This window comes from Sceloporus undulatus, chromosome 3 (assembly GCF_019175285.1).
Source record: "Sceloporus undulatus isolate JIND9_A2432 ecotype Alabama chromosome 3, SceUnd_v1.1, whole genome shotgun sequence".
NCBI lineage: Eukaryota > Metazoa > Chordata > Lepidosauria > Squamata > Phrynosomatidae > Sceloporus > Sceloporus undulatus.
This window is the reverse complement of record NC_056524.1, coordinates 156,480,052-156,485,758: the sequence shown is the minus strand read 5'-3', so window position 1 is coordinate 156,485,758 and position 5,707 is coordinate 156,480,052. Positions and strand designations below refer to the sequence as shown.

The window sequence follows — 5,707 nt, the reverse complement described above, 5'->3', positions numbered from 1 at the left end:
TGAGTACCACAATTTAAAAAGGATGTTGACAAGCTGGAATGTGTGTCCAGAGGAGGGTGATCAAAATAGTGAAGGGTCTGGAAATCATGCCCTATTAGGAATGAATTAGGGAGCTGGGAATGTTTAAATTGGAAAAGAGAAGGTTAAGAGAGGATATGATAGCCCTGGTTAAATATTTGAAAGAATGTCATACTGAGGATAAAGCAAGTCTGTTTTCTGAAGCTCCAGAGAATAGGACATGAAGCAATGGATCCAAACTACAGAACCTCAACATTAGGAAGAGCTTCCTGACAGTAACAGTGGAACACACTTCCTCAGATTGTGGTGGAGTCTGCTCTTCTAAGCAGAGGCTGGATGACCATCTGTTGGGGTGCTTTTATTGTGTATTCTTGCTTGGCAGGAGGTTGGACTGGATGGTCCTTGTGGTCTCTTCCAACTGTGTGATTCTATGATTCTATGAAGTTCGATTCCCTGCTCAGCCATGGAAACCAGCTGGATGATCTTGGGAGATCCTCACCCTTTCATCCCTGGAAATCCCCATAATAGGTTTACCTTATGATTGCAATGAAGCAGAAATTTGGAGATCACCGTTCAGACGCCACACGAAGTAGGAAAGCAGATCTTCTTTATTTATGGTACCGGTCTCAGCAGAGAAATAGCTTTCTAGAGACTACTGAGCACAGGTGTACAGTGGCTGCACATTTTTATACAGAATCACACAAAATCAGGAAATTATTCTCCTTCGATTTCTCCATCCCTTCAGGTAATTTCTTAATGTTCTTTACTAACGAAAACATTCTATATTTCTACATATTGTTGACAGAACAGGAAAGCAGATATTATGGAACAGGACATTGGTACATTGCTAACAAAAGAGGAAACTGAATTTTCTTAAACAAGTGTCTTATAAACAGAAAAGCAGAACTTAATATTGCTATTGTTCTTTTATAGAACCCCATGTAACTATCTAGCCTGACCCCCAAATTACAGTCATAGACAATCATAGCCAAGCAATTTCAAATGCATTTCTTTAGCTTTTAGCTACTGACCACTTCAGCGACTTGAAGGCACAAACCAACAACAGTTATGATGTCTTTATGATGTGATTCTTCCTTCTCAGTAAAGCAGGTGTGAGGAAATCATATTAATCTGTGTTACACAATAGAGCCTTTTCAGTGACTACTTCTAGACAGAGGGAGGGTATGTTGGCACCTTTTTGTTGACCTTTTGCTAGCAACTTGTATTCTTTTTTAAAGCAAATTTAATATTTGCAAAGAAAGGTCTTTAAATAGGGTCCTGACAACATGATTAAATGGTCACAAAACTTTGGCTACAATTTGGATTTTGATCAGTGGGAGATTGCATGGAAAAAGAGACTGAGATATACTCAAAATCAAGATATTAAGGAAAACTATTATAACATTTTTATAGGTGGTATCTAACACCTGTGAAACTGGGAAAATATATAGGAATTGTCACCAAAACTGCTGGAAATGTTGTAATTCAAAAGGTTTGATTTTTCACATGTGGTGGACATGTGAAAAAGCAAAGGGATATTGGGTTCAAAACCACCATGTCACTGAGAAAACGATGCAAGAAAGAAATTGCAGTCTGATTCTTTTTTTTAATTATACTAGAGGTTAATGGGGGGGGGGGGGGGGGGAAAATATTCTTTATTTTGGTCTCAGCTGCAAGAATGGAATTGGAAAAAAAGCATGTTCTCTAAGCATAGACGATTGGTTACTTAAGGTGATGAATATACTGTATTGCAAATGGATAAAAGTGAACAGTCCAAAGGAATATACATAGGAATGGGAGAAACACTTAGAATACCTCACACAGAAATGAGGAGAAACAGTTTTTTTCTGGTAATAAAATAAGATGAATTGTTAAAACGGATAAAATGTATGTTGTAATCAAAGTATAAAAGAGGTATAACATAATAAGTACAGAAAGAAATCACTATAAGCTTAGTTTTAATAGGTTTTTTGTATAGTTAATATTTATTAGAAAGGGAAACTGAACTGTAAATACAAAAGATGCAAACAAGCAAATAATGAGTGTTAGATGAATACCAGAATTGTATGGATGTATTATTTTATGGTTCTATTGTTCTATCAGTTTAAAGTTCAGTCAAGATCACTATGGGCGAGGTTGTGTAGTGTATGTGTGGATGTTTTAGTGTCAGGGTGTAGATACCATATTGTAGGTTTGATAGTTGGGTGCAAGTTGGGAAAGAAGCTGTGAAATATGTATGGCTGATGTTGTTTTGTCTTTGTGTCCTAAGAACAATGTATTGTGCAACTTAAAAGGGCCAAAGGCTGCAGTCTTCGAGCATTTCCTTGGGAGCAAGTCATATTGAATTCTGAAGGACATACTTTGTTAGAGTTATGCCTATGTTCACTAACAACTAGTTTGCATGTTTTTGCAACTTCTTGTTTGTTCCTCTTCTGTACCCTTACTGTTCCTTCATCAGCTTTACCTGCAGCCATTTTCTCTTACCCCTCTCTCCTCCATTAGATCATGGCTTATGGACAAATATTGTACATCAAACAGCTTTTATTTTTTCCAAAGAACACTAAGGGCCCAAAATAGACAGGCCAAAATAAAGCTGCTTTGGTCACTTTGGAGGTATGCTGTTTAAATGACACAGACATCTTAAGAGGCCAGAAGCTGCACCAAAGTTGTGCTCCAATCCTTAGGACTGGAGCATGGTTTTGGCATGACTTCTAGACTCTTAGGACACAAGCAGCATTTAAACAGCATGTTTAAGTGACCCAAAGGAGCTTTACATGGCCTGTCTGTTTGGGCCCTATGCTTATATTTCTTTTTGGTTGTGTCTTGTTGGTGGATGGACAGGTATGGGATTCCTTGTTCAGTTTCTGATTCCTCTACTTGGGAGATCTATTACTGTCTCTTCCATGTTCCAACATACTTCTAAATACATATGGGTAAACAGAATCAGGCTGCACATTAATAATTAGCAAGTTATTCTCCTGAATATTTTTAAAAGACAACCTATGACTAAGCTGAAAAGATATTCAGATGAATCCTGACATATGCTCACAGGCAGTGTGCTTTTTGATATGGCTTTTCTGGGATAATAATGCTGCCATCCGTAATGACAGAATATCACTCTTATGTTGTGTGATTGAAAACTAAATCAAGAAAATGATATTCACTGCACAATATTTATGAAATCTGACAGCTAATTTCATTGTTATATATTTTTCCAGACAAACATGTGTAGAAGACCTGTGCAGTGGTATTTAGAGGCAGGTAGAAGATGGAGCTGAAAATATCACTTTAAAAAAAAAAAGTTATGTTCAGAACCACAACCCGGAAACACCACCCAAGGAGACTTTCTGCTGTGCTTTCTGCAACCGGACTTGTTTATCTCGGATTGGCCTTTTTAGTCATCAACGCACTTCTAGAAAACGTGGGATGCATCCTTCCTGAATCTTCATCCAGAGAGATGTTACTCACAAGAAGAGCAAAAATAATATGTCAATGTGTTAGTTCTTCTGATGCCCCAAATATTATATTTTATGTTACTCATTGCATTCTTCATTTGGAGGAAAGCTAGGAGGAGAGTTGCCTCTTACTTTGATTTAGGAGATTGTCAAAAAGACAACTGTCTACTTTAAAATGTTTTTTTTAAAGGACTTGCCCCATTCTCCACATGTCAAGACCCCCACCCCCCTTCAAGATGATATTCACTGCACAATATTAATGGCCAGTGTAAAACAAGGTTTCCTGTAACACAGACCTTTTTTGTCAAAAAAAAAAATGATTTTAAAAAACCATCGTTATTTGTGTGGCCAAATGTTGGCTTTGCTGAAAAACCTGAGATCCTTTTTATACAAATGAATATGTGGCAAACAAAGTACAAAAGTGTATAAATGTGCAAAATCTTTCACAAATCTCAGCGATCGGAAAGAAGTTACAAAATTATTCATCTCATGTCTAACCACTGCAGAAATGTAGCTGGCACCTTGCCACATTTCCAGCTGTGTTCTGTTGCTCTGCCAAGATATGCTAGAAGCAAGGAACTGAACAAGCAGACTCCTGCCCTGCACTGTTTCATGTTTTTAAAAGTAAAAAAATAAATAGTAACCCTGCTGCCAAGGGAGGATTCTATAATTGCAGTAAGAATCTACACTATATAAGGAATAATTATACATTGGGTAAGTAGGAAAAAGGCAACACTATCCCAGCCAGTGAAGATAAGTAATTAGCATAAATAAATAAATAACATGTTTTATTTAAAAAACACAACTTTTTCAGTTGCTAAGTTACTTTGTAAAAGGGGAATCTTGGTATGGCATTATATGCATAAAAACTAACATCACTGCAGCTTCTAGTCTCAAGGGTAACGAAAACTGTTCAGCAGAGGCCAATAATTATATCGACATAATTAGTATGTGTCCCAGTATGTCACCTTACATGTGTTTCAGAATCGGAAGAAACTTAAAAAAAAAAAAAAAAAAAAAAGCAGGAATCAAAGGCAGGAAGGCAGGCAGGTGGAAAAGAGGGAGCCAGATAATTTATTTCCCATATGGGACCATTGCTGCATGTTATATGGATATTGCCTGGGAGGCCGCCGCTACAAGAAAAACAGGAGCCAGCAATATGGAGGAAAGGCCACAACTTTATTAAGCAACCAGCTAGCAAAATAGGGTTGGCCCAAAGCATGAGGTCTGGATCTGGATCATCATACAACCCGCTGTTGTATGATGAACCGTAATACGTGGTAATGGCCAGGCTTCGGGATGGCCTAGGGGCTAAGGGAATGCCATATATCCGTCCATGCAACCATCCGATCACATGTATTTAATCAAGCCCCTAGTCACCAGGAGACGCTGTCACTCTGTGGCCCCCGCAATGGCCACAACACATGCCCTCAGCACTCACGTGTCCCAAAGGGACTCCCAAACCAGTGCTACGCAGCCCTGGAAACCATGCCCACCAGATCCACGACCTATGCTGCCACCCCTGAAGTTGTGACATGAAAAACCACGCACCCAAGGGTGGGTGGGTGGGTGAGCCAAGCAGCAGATGGCATCGAGCAGCAGATGGCACTGAGCAGCAACAGCATCGAGCAGCAAATGGCACCGAGCAGCAATAGCAGCGAGCAACAAAATGGCTCCAAGTAGGAAGCCACGTGGCCTTAAATAAGCCAGTATGTGGAGGAGCCAGGAGGGAAGTCGCCCCGCCCCCAAGGCCAGTCAACGAATCGGCCGCCCTGGAGGTCCCGGGGAGACCATAGAGAGGGACCCCACGTCTCCCGGAGAGGCCTTGGGAGGCAGATGTCCCTCCCATTTCCACCCTGGACACCAATCCCAGGCCTGAGCACCCCAGCAAGGCACACTGGGACATGACAAAGCCCTTTTGCAGCCTTGCAGCAGCAAAGCTCCTGGCGGCAACACGGCCTCCCCAATGAATCGGGCAGCCGCATTATGTAGTAATGTTCTAATCTAGAGCTGGGCTTTGGTTTTGGTGAATGTTGCTCTTATAAGAACTATCATCTACTTCCTCCATTCTTCACTTTCTGTTTTCTCCTTTGTCAGCCATTCTGCCATCCAAATTGTTCCTCACGATAGAGACCACTTATTTATGTTCCTCAGGACAGATGCCACTTATTTTTTTAACTGATGTTATTCTGTAAATCTTCATGTGCATTGATAGTAGATGCATGAATACAGGC

At 40.1% G+C, this 5,707-nt stretch overlaps 1 long non-coding RNA gene across 1 annotated transcript; it reads left to right on the top strand.

Moving 5' to 3' along the window:
- Positions 1–379: 379 nt before the first annotated feature.
- On the top strand, positions 380–4,273 carry LOC121926151. Its single transcript, XR_006102980.1, has 2 exons — positions 380–763; positions 3,237–4,273. It is a non-coding gene; the product is annotated as an uncharacterized LOC121926151 (long non-coding RNA).
- The last annotated feature ends 1,434 nt before the right edge of the window (positions 4,274–5,707 follow it).